This window comes from Dasypus novemcinctus, chromosome 12 (genome assembly GCF_030445035.2).
Source record: "Dasypus novemcinctus isolate mDasNov1 chromosome 12, mDasNov1.1.hap2, whole genome shotgun sequence".
NCBI classification, from domain to species: Eukaryota; Metazoa; Chordata; class Mammalia; order Cingulata; family Dasypodidae; genus Dasypus; species Dasypus novemcinctus.
In genome coordinates this window covers 99,194,582-99,209,841 of record NC_080684.1, presented here as the reverse complement: position 1 = coordinate 99,209,841, position 15,260 = coordinate 99,194,582, and positions in this window count along the sequence as shown.

Sequence of the window (15,260 nt, the reverse complement as noted above, 5' to 3'; positions counted from 1 at the left end):
GCCCCGCCTGGTCGCGCTGAGATCCGTGTACAGAGACGCGGCGTGGACACAGGATGGCGAGGACACAGGTCGCCTTGGCTAGCTGGGCACGGGCCCACAGGGTGGAGACCCGGAGGCCGGCCTGCTTGTCCTGCGGCTCTGGAACCTGGTGCCGCGGGGCACGCCGGGGCCCCCGAGCCGCAGCTGCTTCTCCCTTGCTGGCAGCCTCGCGCCCACTATTAGGCACAGGGTGAGCCTGCCCGGGGTGGCTGGGCCAGGTCCTGGGAAGCCCTGGCTGAAGGGGGCAGCGGCGGCTGGGAGGACGGTGGTGATTGCATCCAGGTCTTTGGAGGCTGCCCGGCACAGCCTGGCCCACTCCAGGGGCTGCCAACTGCTGCCCCATAAGGCCTGGGCCCCCTGTCCCACAGCTACCCCCAGCCTGTCTAGGCAGTGGGCTGCAGCAGCAGCTCCACGGCCTTGTTCTCCGGTAGAAGGCAGCTGTCGTAGACCCCCTGGGGAGCAGGGCCAGGCTGGCAGGTGGGCTCTAAGGATCAGCCAGCAGCTGTCAGACCCAGTGGTGGCATCAAGGCCCACTGCAGGGGCAGCAAAACCTCCATGCACAGCTCCTGGGCCAGGATGAGGGGCCCACCTGCCAGAGGATGCGAAGGCCCAGCACACAGAAGAGGAGGAGGCCGAGGGAAGCCACGCTGGCTATGGCTACCTGCAGCCCCAGTGGAGCACATCGCTGTTCACCAGTCCCAGGTGGCACAGACGCAGGAGGGTGAGAGGCCCCTGTCCAGCAGCACCACCTCTTCAGGGCATCACTTCTGCAGCTGGTGGTGGAGGAGCAGAGGGCTGTCATGCCCCGAAGGCTCTGTGCCCAGACTTGGGACTCTAGGCTCAGATCTGAAGTCCACCCTACTAAGCTTGTCTCCTGCCTCTGCCTTGCTCTCTGGCCCCGCTAAATCACAGCTAGAGCTTGAGCAGACCGCTAGCCTTTATCCCCGCGTCTCTGCACACAGTGTTCCCTCTGCCTGGGAAGGCGCCCTCTTGGTCTGACAAATAAAACCCCTTCTTCAGGGGTGGCAAGACGAGCACTTCACAAGTGGGTGTGGAGGGAGGTGAGGCTAGCCCTGGAGGAGCCTCCCACCATTAAATCCTGCCGCTTCTGGAAAGGACAGCGTCCCACACCTGGGTGCTCCTGCAGTGGGTCAGGCGGCTCCAGAAAAGGGGACTGCTGCCCCTTCAGTGAGAAAGGGGCCATCTGGACTTCCCTGAATATCTGCTGCTCTTTGATGGAAAACTACAGGTGGTGGCCAGGATGTGGAGAAGCGGGAACACTCATTCCTTGTGGTGGGAATGTAAAATGTGCAGCCATCGTGGAGTACAGTTTGGCAGTTCCTCAGAAAGCTAACTATAGAATTGTCATATAACCTGGCAATCCCTCTACTAGGTAAACACCCAGAAAGCTTGAAAGCAGGGACTTGAAGAGAGATTTGCACACCAATGTTCATAGCGGCATTATGCACAATTGCCCGCGATGGAAGCAACCTAAGTGTCCATCAGCGGATGATGAGATTAACAAAATGCACACCACATGTATACATACAGTGGAAAGTTATTCAGCTGTAAAAAGGAATGAAGTCCTGACACATGTGACAAAGTAGACGAACCTTGAAGACGTTATGCTGAGTGAAACAGAAAAGACACAGAAGGACCAATATCGTATGATGCCACTGATATGAACTAACTAGAATAAGCAAACTCACAGAGTTAGAATCTAGAATATAGGTTACCAGGGGATAGATTGGGGTAGAGAAGGGGAGCTGATGCTCAATTAGTGCAGAATTCCAATTTGAGTTGATTGTACATGTTGATTGTACATGGTGGTGATGGTATCACATTATCGTGGGTATAATGAACAGCACTGAACTATGTATGTGAATGTGATTGAAAGAGGAAGTTTGCAGGATGCTACTACAAAGAAAGTTAGAAGATAAAACATGGGACTGTATAATACAGTAAACCCTGCTGTGGACAAGGAATTGTAGTTAATAGTACAAGAATGTTTTTTCATGAATTCTAACAAATGTACAACTCTATTACAAGATGTTAATAATAGGGTGGTTTATGGGAAAAAATACACAACGGACTATAACAGTACTATTTTAATATTCTTTCATCAATTGTACAAATTTTCCATCATAATGCAAAGTGTCAGCAATAGAGGGGTATGTGGGAACATTGTATTTTTTACATGATTTTCTGTAAACCTGCTTCTCTAATTAAAAAATAATAATAATTTTAAAAAATTATGCTAAGTGAAAGAAACCAGACACAAAGTACTACATATTGTGTGTTTCTATTCATATAAAATGTAAGTATAAATAAATTTACAGAGACAGAAAAACAAAAACAAAAACCAACCCTTCAAGGACCAGTTCACACAGCCTCTTTTCAGTGGAGGCGCCCCAGATCACCTGCCTGCAACACAGAAGGAAATCACCAATTCTCCCAGTGCGTTCCAATCACATTTTGCACAGGCTTCTGTTTCATAGCTGTAACATAGGCAGACCGGCCTCTTCCAGGGCAAGGGCCTCTTGTTTACTTCCAGGGTCCAGAGCCCGAAGCAGCCTTTGTTGAATGAATGAATGGATGGATGCCTCCTTTGACAGATGGGAAAACTAAAGCCCAAAACAATAACCCAGTGAGTTACAGGCAGAACTCGCACAATAGTGCAGGTCTGTGGATGCTTTCTTCTCTCTCTCGACCGGAAGAGGGAAATCCTTTTGGAGAAAATACTTTGTCCAGGGTCTTTGGTGTTTTTTTTTTTTTTTAAGATATATTTATTTATTTCTCTCCTCTCCCTCCCCCCCACCCGGTTGTCTGTTCTCTGTGTCTATTTGCTGCGTCTTCTTTGTCTGCTTCTGTTGTTGTCAGCGGCGTGGGAATCTGTGTCTCTTTCTGTCACGTCATCTTGTGTCAGCTCTCCATGTGTGCGGCGCCATTCCTGGGCAGGCTGCACTTTCTTTCACGCTGGGCGGCTCTCCTTACGGGGCGCACTCCTTTTGCGTGGGGCTCCCCTATGCGGGCGACACCCCTGCGTGGCAGGGCACTCCTTGCACACCTGAGCACTGCACATGGGCCAGCTCCACATGGGTCAAGGAGGCCTGGGGTTTGAACTGCAGACCTCCCATGTGGTAGACGGACACCCTAACCACTGGGCCAAGTCTGCCACCCATTATTTTTTTTTTAACCCTCATCACGATGTCAAATTGTCTTATTTGGTCTGTGATAACAGCCATCTTGTTTCCCTCTGTATTCCCAGGGCCTGGTGCAGTCCCTAGCACAGAGCAGCTTTAAATTAAGAATTTATTTATTGAGTGAATACGTGGCTCAGGGCTCCAGAGCTCCTTTTCCAGTGAGTGACTTATTCAACCCCTTGTCCAATGTCGTGAAATTCCACAGAGTCAGACAGACCTCGGCTCTGTCCTTCATTACTGTGTGACTTTTAAGTTATTAACCTCTTTGCCTGGGGCTTAGTCGTCTCTGTAAAAGAGGACAATACAGGGTCATAATTCCTTGTCTGCAATTCTGAAAAAAAAAAAAAATCATTTGGCAGCCCTTAGAGAAAAGTGCTCAGTGGGATACGGAGACTGATGATTGCGGTCCGGAAGTTTATTAAGAGGCTCTCCCAACAGAGGGAGTCTGAAGATTAGACTTCAGCCCGCCCCTGGAAGGGAGAATATGAATTTATACGGCACCTTTCCAGAAGGGGAAATGATTGTCAGTGGGAGGGGTCAAGGTTCCGAGTGAGGCGCAGGGGCCAATAGGAAGCCCTAGAGATGAAAAGTTCCCTCGTATGCTAGAGGGTAGTGGGGCAGGGAGTGAGGTTTTCTCAGAAGCTGGAGGAGCAGGTGGTGCTTTGATGTGGAAGAGGTGAAGGTCTCTACCTCACTTTACTCCCGTGTCTATGTGGTTTCTCTGTTCAACCTTTAGGGGAAGTGCAGTGCTTTTAGGCACATACGGTTATTGGGGCAGGAGGGGGGCTTGTCTTTCCTCAAGGTATGTTAGGGGGAACTGAGTCACAGCTTGTTAATAATTGCAAACCTAGTGAGAGGGAACCTCTAACGGCAGCAAAAATTAAACTGAGGTAGAACTCTTTAGGCCGCAAAGTATCCCTTGAACTGATGGAAGGCTTTCCAACTCTGAATATTCAAGTTTCTACACAGAAATATTAATGTATTTGAGTAAAGAGTGCTAGGAGTATTGTGGAAGCAGAGAGATTCAATGATTGCGTATGGAAGGCCAGGACTCAGTAATAATTTTGGGAAGGAAAATTTATTAATGAGCAGCTGGACTCAGGAACTTTTCTGTTAAAAAACCTGAGCCCCAAATGGGATTTTGGGTTCCTTTTATACAGAGGATGTAGGAATTCAGGAGTCAAGTGGTGCTTTGTTTGAGTACTAGATAAGCTTGAATTAACACGCATTCCCCACATTCCCAGTAAGCGTGAATTAACACATTTAGTTGGCATTCTCCCTGAACCTCCAAGGTTTATAGAGCCTATATCACTTAATTGGCTTTCCGGGACTGGAGTGGTTGGCATGGTTATGAAAGGTGGGCTGCAGTTCTTACTGTTTGACACACACAGCCCAGATCATTCATGAAGAGACGCTCAGCCCCCCCACAGCCCATATCATTCCCCGCTTGATGCAAGCGTAACTTGCTAAGCTTCGGCATCACTATTGTTGGACTTAGGAGGTGGGTGGCCGTTTGTTGTTTTGATTGATTACTCTACTTGTTAATTTTCCAGTGAGAGCCCAAAGACAAAGCCCCTCGGTAACATCTGGGGCCTTTTCCTGTTTCCAGAAGTTTTTGCTCTGGACAGCAGAATTTTGGGGGTGGGGGCCCTCCAGTAGCCATCCTGGGCATTACCGGCGTTCACCGTGGATTTCTTGCCAGGCTCCAGATTCATTCATTAACGTTTTGTTTTTTTTAAAACAGCTTTCTCTCTTCTTCTTTTTTTAAAAGATTTATTTATTTTATTTTTTTTAAAGATTTATTTATTTATTTAATTTCCCCCCCTCCTCGGTTGTCTGTTCTTGGTGTCTATTTGCTGCGTTAAAAGATTTATTTTTATTTATTTCTCTCCCCTTTCCCCCAGTTGTCTGCTTTCTGTGTCCATTCGCTGTGTGTTCTTCTGTGACCACGTCTATCCTTATCAACGGCACGGGAATCTGTGTTTCTTTTTGCTGCGTCATCTTGCTGCGTCAGCTCTCCGTGTGTGCGGTGCCGGTTCCTGGGCAGGCTGCACTTTCTTTCGCACTGGGCGGCTCTCCTTACGGGGCGCACTCCTTGCACGTGGGGCTCCCCTACGCGGGGGACACCCCTGCGTGGCAGGGCACTCCTTGCGTGCATCAGCACTGCGCATGGACCAGCTCCACACGGGTCAAGGAGTCCTGGGGTTTGAACCATGGACTTCCCATGTGGTAGGTGGATGCCCTATCCATTGGGCCAAGTCCACTTCCCTTATTCATTAACTTTTTATTTTCCCTTTAGAAAGCTTACACCTTTAATCTTAAAGGGGTGCTGAAGGGAGATGATCTTTTTTCTGTAGCTACTTTCTGCTGGCCATGGGCTGTAGTCCCTACCTGACAAGGTGTAAAAACGTTATTTTATTTTAACTAGACGAAGAAGGATCTGGCATTCTGTATGAAGCTGGATGAAGTTTTCACATGGTTAGCAAGATGTTTATTCTGAAAGAGAAACAAACTTAATTAGAACTTTGGGAATACATGGTTTTTTTGAGAGGACACTGGATTACAGAAGTAGAAAAGTTTTGGTGCCTGCAAAGATGGCACCTTTTAAAAGTTGGTGGGGAACAGTATATATTTAAAGGTATTTTATGTTCTTGGTTAACCCCAGAGAGAGAAATTGTAATAGACAATGGTATTAGGCACTTAGCTTTGTGTTTTTGAAGACGCATTCCAGGCTATTCAATGACTGGCACTTGTGTATTTCGTCAGGTGCTTCTGGTGAACTGGTATTCTTGGGTAGCTGACTTTATTCAGGATTAGTATACAAAGTTGGACATTTCTTTAGCTTTAATAGCTGTGGGAGTGATCAGAACTACAGAGTAAAGGTTTTATATTTTGCCTTTAATTGAGTAACTCCTGATAAAAAATTTTTGACAGTTTTTACCAGGCTTTGTTTGTTTGTTTTTAAAAAACCCATTTGGCTAAGTTGGTTAGGCATTTTTCCTTGGTGAAGTTTAGGAAGGACTTTTGATTGCAGTGTTCCTGGTAGGTAGATTTGAGGATTCTAATAAGCTACTCATTAGTTTTTAGCTAAGCTGCCCTGGGTACACTGTGGAATTTTAAGTACTAGTACAGATGCTGGAATAAGGGATAGGAGGGAGACCTGGGCTTGGGCTGCCACTTTAGCAGCGGCATCAGCTCAAGCATTTCCCTTTGCTTTAGGAGTGTTTGTTTTTGATGTCTTGGACAATGCATAACTGCTATTTCTTGAGTTAAGAGTATGGCTTCTAGTACATTCAGGATTTCTTGCCTATGCTTACTAGGTAACCCACTGTTAGCAAGCAAGCCTCATTCTTGCCACATAGCAGAGTGAGCGTGAAGGACAAGGAGCGCATGCTTAGAGTCTGTGTAACTATTAGCCCGTTTTCTAGCTGCTAGTTTTAAACTTCGGGTAAGGGCAATTAGCTCTGTTTCCTGGGCTGAAGTTCCAGGGGTAAGAGCTTTGGCTTCTATGGTTTCAAATCGAGAAACCACTGTAAAGCCTGACTTTTAAATTTTTTTCCTTAATAAAATTGCTTTTATCTGGAAACCATTTAATGTCTGGGTTCACAAGAGGCTCATCTTTTAAATCTGGGCTGCTTGGGTCGTTTTGGGTCAGAGTTTTGAGGCAGGAGTGGAGAAGGGGTCCCTCAGGATCTGACTCTGGGCCCTCTACCACTAGTAGGGTGGCTGGGCTGAGTTTGACACACCCTTATTTGCACTTCAGGGATTTTTAGCAATTGAGTCTGGCATGGGGTGAAGACTGTGAGAGGTTGCCCCCAAGTTAGTTTGGTGGCTTTTTAGATTAAAAGGGCTGTTGGCCCCACTGCTCTCAGGCAAGATGGCCATTTTTACCTTATAGACATGTTTATTAACTACTTAGAAAATGAAGTTTACCAGGACTTTTAACATGTTTTTGCATATGATTTAATATAAATATCACCAGAATTATTAGACATATATCTAGAAAGGATATAGATACAGTACTTAATACTAATTAATGTACTACTCAATGCATACGTTTTTCTTTGAGCTGTAATTAATAGATTTAAGTTTCAGGTTTGCAATACCTTACATTTATCTCTCCATGGGAGCAGGCTATAATGCCAATTTGTATTTAAGTTCTACTTATAGTTCTCTGGTGATTATCGCTCCACTTGGTATGTTCTTTTTTTTTTTTTTTTAAGATTTATTTTTCATTTATTTCTCTCCCCTTCCCTGCCTTCCTCCCCAGTTGTCTGCTCTCTGTGTCCATTCACTATGTGTTCTTCTGTGTCTGCTTGTATTCTTGTCAGTGGCACCCAGAATCTGCATCTTGTTTTGTTGCGTCATCTTGCTGCGTCAGCTCTCCGTGTATGTGGTGCCACTCCCGGGCAGGCTGTGCTTTTTTCGCGCTGGACGGCTCTCCTTATGGGGTGCACTCCTTGCGTGTGGGGCTCCCCTATGCAGGGGACACCCCTGTGTGGCACGGCACTCCTTGTGCACATCAGCACTGCATGTGGGCCAGCTCCTCACACAGGTCAGGAGGCCCTGGGTTTGAACCTTGGATCTCCCATGTGGTAGGCGGATGCCCTATACATTGGGCCAAATCCGCTTTCTTGGGTATGTTCTTCACACAGTGAGTAAGCCACAGCACCGTTGATCCTAGAGAGAGAGGCTAGGAAGGTAGTTTTCAGTATTTCACCAGTCTGGTGCATAGCGCTCTTTGGCACTATGAAACAGTGCCAGCATGGAGGCAATATCCATTGTACATTTGGTTGTACCAAGCCATCCTTAGCTGCTGCAGGAGCTTGAAACTGCAACATAGTTTCCATCCACTTTAGGAGCAGGACCAGAGATGTAGTAGATACCTTTTATTGTTTTAGGGGTCAGTGACCAATTTAGCCAATAACTCATGGAGAGGCAACCTGCAGCGTACTCAAGGCCTGGTTTGAAAGCACAAGAGTTTGACAATGTTGAAGTTTATCCCTTGATTTTTATATATCTTTTAAACATTTTTAATGCAATGTGTTACATATCAAATGAACGTAACTTTTTAATACTTTGTTTTTTACTTTTACACTTTTACCATGAAGATGTTAATCAGCAGGTATTTTATTATTTTATTTATTTTTTGTTTTTCTACTTTTGTTTTTATTTTTTTTAAATGTTACATTAAAAAAATATGAGGTCCCAATATATCCCCCACCCGCCTCACCCCACTCCTCCCATAATAACAACTTCCTCCATCATCATGGGACATTCATTGTGCTTGGTGAATACATCTCTGAGCACTGCTGCACCACATGGTCAATGGTCCACATTATAGTTTTCACTCTCCTCCAGTCCACTCAGTGGGCCATGGGAGGACATACAATGTCCAGTAACTGTCCCTTTAGCAGGTATTTTAATTTAGCAGTAGAGGAAAATCTTTTTCCATTTAAAAATGAAAACAGAAGATTTCCAAAGGAATCAAGGTAACTTTTCATTACCACTACTTGAATATGTACAGGTTTTATTGTTACAAAGTTATTTTTTGCCATTAATATTAATCTACGTTTCTAGTTGTTGGAGAAAAACGGCGTTCACTGGGACACGGAGACTGACTGACCACATTTATTGAGAAGCTCTCCCAATGGAGGGGGTCTGAAGAACAGACTTCACCACCCTCACCAGCATGGTGGGAGTCTGAAGTGAGATTTCAGCCCACTCCTGGAAGGGGGCACTTGAATTTATACAGAACTTTCCTAGGTGGGGAAATGATAGTTGGTGGGAGGGGGGTTGAGGGTCCAAGTGAGGTAGTGGGAGGGGGTTGAGGGAGTCCATGGCTTCTTGGAATGCTGCAGGAGCAGATGTTTCTTTTCATCTGTAGGGATTAAAGGATATGTAAATAGTGAAGGTTTCCATCTCTGTTTCCCTCTGATATGCAGGTAGAGGTAGTAAAGATCTCCATCTCCCTCTATTCCTGTCTCTATGAGGTTTCTTTGTTTAACCTGTGGGAAAGTGCCTGCCATGCCCTCAAACACAAGGCAGGGGGTTTGCCTTTTCCCAATGCATATCAGGGAAAACTGAGCTACAGCTTGTTAATTATTGCAAACCTCTAACACTAGTCAATAATGGCTTTTTAGAACCAAAGCCATTTAAATGCTTTAGTTTGGAAGATGCTCTTACAAACTTTTTATAATTGACCACAACCCAGACTGGCTAATTTACCTTAGATTACAATTAACAACCAATGGAATTTACTCTATGCAATGAAGAGAAGGCAGCCCTACATTTTAAAATTTAATTTCATTAGACATGAACTAGAATTTTTATCATTTTAAAGATTTAATACATATGTTAATTTATTAACTTGGTATTTTATAAACCAGAGATAACACAACACACAAGCTAAATAAATTGTTTTAGGTTAATTTGGGCTCTAGGAATATTCATCACATATGTAGCTGCATATTTTAACTTTTAAAACAATTTGAACAGAGCTCTTTTTTTTTTAAATGTGTAACTACTCAAACAGAGCTCTTTTAAGAATTATTTGTTAATTTGATATTACTATCTTAATGTATGAAGATATACACTGAGCAAATAGGCAGACATGAATAGTTTGAGACATAAACACAACTTAGTTACTTAAAACTTCCATTTTTTAAAAAACAAGTTTAACTGCAAAACAACATTTGAAAGATCTCCTGGAAGGCTTTTTAAAAAATTTGCACTATCATGCAGTTTTGCACAAGAATTGTTTTTTAATTAATGGCTTATAACCAAAATGTCCCAATGCTATGATACAAATTTTTGTTTTAGAACCATAAGCAGAGGCAAGGAATGAGCCCAGACTGGCAGTAATCACAAGCAAAAGCAAATTTAGTTTATATTTATTATCACAATAGTTGAAGCCTTGGAGTAGGTGAAATTAGTTATAAACTAATTATAATTAAAGATTACTTTAAGTTATAAATACTGTTACTGTAGTAATCACTAGATAAACTTGAAGTAGTCATAAACAAAAATAAATTAGTTTAAGATTACTATTATAATAGCTGAAATTTAAGCCATATTTACTACACTGTAATAATTTCAGTTATTAGTTTATATATATATAAAGGTTTATATATATATAAATGATTTTAATTCTTAGTTTCTAGAAAGCTTTTACTTAAAATTAATTTGGGTACCTTTATTTATTAATTATGCAATTAAAATAATTTTATTAGTAACAATTCTGTACAGCCTTTCCCACCTTCTCCAGCAATTAAAAAAATTTTACTTGTGAGTTATGCATTAAATTTACCAGCAAGACAGTATTGGCATACAAAGATTTATTTCCAGGTTACCTTTTACTGTCATCCAACTTAAAACAGGTGAACTTCAAATTTGATTTTTTTATGCACAAGCAAACTGACAAAGCTAAAATAGATTTTAAAGTTGAACACAAAATTAAGCACAGATTAAAACAGAAGAATTTTATTCCTTTGCATTTCCAGGGCAGTTTCAGATTTGGGAGATAGGCTGATTAAATTTTAAAGTGAAGTTGCCAAGCCGAATTGTATTTTTTTCTTCACAGTTTTTTAATGACTTTATTGTCTGACAGTTTCCCAGTTAAACTGGCTATCAAAGGGCCATTAAGTGATTAGAGATTCATTGTTTTAGCTAACAGGCTTTGGTTTTCTGAGGCAATAACCTTTTTGCTAGATAAAGGCACTTTACCAGTTTCATAGCTTTTAGAACATTTTAAAACATTTTAACACAAACCTGCAAAAAGAAATCCAGAAAGGCAAAACATGGGCAGAGGTTAATCATGCAAAGGTATTTTGGCCTGTGATTGCCCTGGGGAAAGGAATTTCCATTGCATTCATCCTGGCTCTGCCCGGTGCCTTTCTTTTTTTTTTTTTTTTAACAGATTTTTTTTTTTTTTTTAATTATTTCTCTCCCCAGTTGTCTGCTCTCTGTGTCCATTTACTATGTTGTGTTCTTCTGTGATTGCTTCTATCCTTATCAGCGGCACTGGGAATCTGTGTTTCTTTTTGTTGAGTCATCTTGCTGTGTCAGCTCTCTGTGTGTGCGGTGCCATTCTTGGGCAGACTGCACTTTCTTTCACACTGGGTGGCTCTCCTTACAGGGTGCACTCCTTGCACGTGGGGCTCCCCTATGTGGGGTTCACCCCTGTGTGGCACAGCACTCCTTGTGCACATCAGCACTGCACGGGGGCCAGCTCCACATGGTTCAAGGAAGCCTGGGGTTTGAACCGTGGACCTCCCATGTGGTACGTGGACGCCCTATCAGTTGGGCCAAGTCTGCTTCCCTGCCTGGCACCTTTCTACCTCCCCCTTCCCAGGCAGCTGGGTGTGGTCAGACAGGAGCAGGGCTTGCAAAGGCATGGACCTGCTGGGAGGGGTTAAGCCCTCAGCTCTTGGCCATTGCCATGCACCCCCCCAGGGGAGGGGGCAGGAGAAGGCAATGGCCGGCATGTCCCAGGACAATGGCTGCTAAAATGGCTTGATGAAGCTTTGCAGGCCTGGTGTTCTCCCAGAGGGACCTCTGTCTTGGCAGGCCATGATTCAAGCCACTGTTCTATGACCCAGCCATTTTAACTGGGGCCAGATTTAATAAACCTGGGTGCGTGGCATGGACATGGATGCGGAGAATTCCTGAGTCCCGGAAAATGGTGAGAGCAGCGCACAAGAGCAGGAAAAGAGTGGAGCACACACATGTTCAGACTCCAAGGTCTGCTTTATAAACTATAATTATTCTACTCCTTTGTTAATGGGGGCGGGGCTCCTGCCCAATCAAAGTTTATCATTTTACAAAATATAACACTACTATCTGGAGGCATGAAAACACACACTGGCATCGAATAAATACAGACAAGCACAAAGCCCATCAATCCGACCCATACTTTTTATCCCTCTGGCACGGCTGCCTCTGAGCTGCAGCCCTTCGACTATTACAACCCTAGGGAAGGGGGACTTTCAACACCAAATGTTTAACAGGACTTTTGTCTACCCTGCTGTTTACAAAACAAGCTCATCTGCAATCTAGCACTAAAACAAAGACTTATTTCTGGCTAAACTTTTCCACTGTTTAACTCATAATCAGACCAAGAAAATGAATCCATTTTCCTATAACCAAGAATTTCCAAATCCAGACCAATTTTTCAGGATGCATTAGGACTTAAACCCATCAATGTCCTTTTTCACTATTATCAAACCTTTGCTATCTTAGTGGAGGCAGGACCAGAATCAGATGCTAACGTGCAGTTAGCTAAACTTAAACACCAGGCTTTTTTCTTTTCTTCAGACCTGGAGAAGACAGCTTACTCCCGAATTTCTGGAGTTACTGGGGTCCTCTTTTTGGAGCTGATCAGGCTCCCCTTCTAATGTTTAAAGTTAGGTTTTCCTGACACTATGCCCCCCTGAGGACATCTTACCTGGTGTGTGGAGGTTTTTCGTTCCCAGAATTTCCTTTTAGATTTCTGGTGCAGCCGATTGTTCCCGGGAAGATTCCAGCAGAGCCCACATTTTTTTTCTGGACTGAAAGGAGTCCAGGGGTGCCCAAATTTGGGGTTCACCTGAGGCCTCCCGGCTTCCTCGGAGATATCTGAAAGGGGTAGCGAAGTGTTCCCATTTCTCACCTTCATTGCAATCCCGGGTGCACCCCCAGAAATGTTGTGGAAGCAGAGAGATTCAATGATTGCGTATGGAAGGCCAGGACTCAGTAATAATTTTGGGAAGGAAAATTTATTAAATGACTGGCCGGGCTTGGGAAGTTTTCTGTTAAAAAACCTAAGCCCTAATAAGATTTTTGGATTCCTTTTATACAGAGGATGTAGGAATCAGGAGTCAAATTTGTTTGAGTACAAGATAAGCTTGAATTAGCACATATTCCGCATATTTCTAGTAAACTTATATTAACATATTTAGTTTGCATTCTCTCTGAATATCCAAGGTTTATAGAGCCTGTCGCAGTTTGATATTATTGATGAATTCCAAAAAGAAATATTGGATTATGCTTGTAGTCTGACCTGTACCTGGGCACAATTGAGTTATGATTAGGGTGGAGTCCCCACCCCGTGGGGACTCACAGATAAAAGGCGTGGCGAAGAACAGAGTTGAGGGCTTTTAATGTTGGAGTTTTGATTTTGGAGTTTGATGCTGAAGACTTAAACTGGAGCCCTGGGAAGTCAGCACACAGAGGAAAGAGAAGCCAGCCCCAGGCAGGAAGGAATCTTGAAGCCAGAGAAAAGCAAGCCCCAGGAACGTAGGAACCCAGGAAGCCTGAACCCTCCCAGACGTTGGCAGCCATCTTGCTCCAAGTAGACTTTGGTGAGGGAAGTAACTTATGCTTTACGGCCTGGTATGTGAAAGCTCCTACCCCAAATAAGTACCCTTTATAAAAACCAACCAGTTTCCGGTATTTTGCACCAGCACCCCTTTGGCCGACTAATACAGAGCCTATTATCACTTCATTGGCTTTCTGGGACTGGAGTGGTTGGCATGGTTATGAAAGGTGGGCGGCAGTTCTTATTGTCTGACACACACAGCCTAGGTTATTCATGAAGAGACGCACAGCCCCTGTTGGAGATTTGGACCCGTATTGGGAATGAAAGAAAGAGAAAAGGGAGAAGGAAACAAAGTGCAAGAACGAGCGAGAGAAAAAGAACAAGAGTGCTGGGATCAGGGTGTCTGCGAGTAATAACTCCTCAGACAACTTTATTGTTTACAAGGGGCTCTCTATATACCCCAATGTACATGACAAGAGGCAGGCATACGTAGCTTACATGCCAATAAGCATAGTACGTGACATCAAGTAGCAGCACGTATTAACTATCAGCATTACCCATAGCCTAAGGGATTAAAAAAAACTTATCTCAAGGTACAAAGTCTAAGTGTTCTATTCACTACAAAAGGTATGTGCTCATCTTTTCTTTCAGCCTTTAACAGCTTCATCCCGTTTGCCCAGAACTCTTAATTATCGCATTCCCTAGGTTGCAAGTGTAGCCATGAAGACAGTGCTTCTCTCCTTGAGAGGCCACTGTGCCTCAGTTTCCAACAAGCCCCCACACATAGCCCATATCAGGAGGATTACCTAATAAGAGGCATGTGCCCCACATTACTTTTCTAAAACTGTTAAAATGCTGACTTTTGAAACACATTTGGCCCCAAAGATTTCCAGTAAGTACTGAGGACTTCCTCAGGGGTGGTGTGAGGACTGAATGAGAAAATGTTTTTTAACAACGGTTGGCGCAAAAGCCGGTCTAGAATCAAAGGAGACCATGAGCCGGTGGAAGATGATAATATGGGAGTCTGTGCGTGTGCAGCGACGATACTGGACAAGAAGCCAGTTCCGGCAAAGCCTTGGGCGGCAGCCTCAGGAACCAAATGCATCATCCTAAGGAAAAGGGTGGTCGTGAGAAGTAAAAAGAGGAGATTGGGTTCTTAGAAAGATCTGAGACAGAGAGAGCAGTATGGAACCTCTTGAATGACGGGAAGCCCAGGCAGAGAGCAAGAAGGGCCCCCACGCACTGTGGGTCGGGAAAGAGGGAAGGCTGGGCCCCTAACTCAGCCCTATCTCAGGTCGAGACTGCCCTGCAGGCTTCGCCAGCCCCTGGCCGCCTCCGGGATCCTCAGAATCAAGCGCGGGCCCACTCCAGCTGCATACTCGGAGAAATAGCCGGGGTGGGGGCTTGTGGAAGGTTGCACAAAATCGCAGCACTGGGTTTGGAAGCCAGGAAACCAGGGTTTTCAGCCTTTCCTCTCCAACATGTTTCTTCACCGGCAAAATGGCAACAATGTTGACCTATTGTGTGGGACTCAAATGGGATATCGCGTGTGAAAGCGCTTGGGATCTGAAGCCCACAGCAGGATTATTCAATTCCGGGGGTTCTGTATTTTCCACGAACACAACAGGTGCAGCCATTTTCCTTCAAAGGTATGGTCCGCTTCATTTTATTTGGCTGCTGACGAGCGCCGTAGATTTGTCGCATTCCAAAACCCTTGCCTG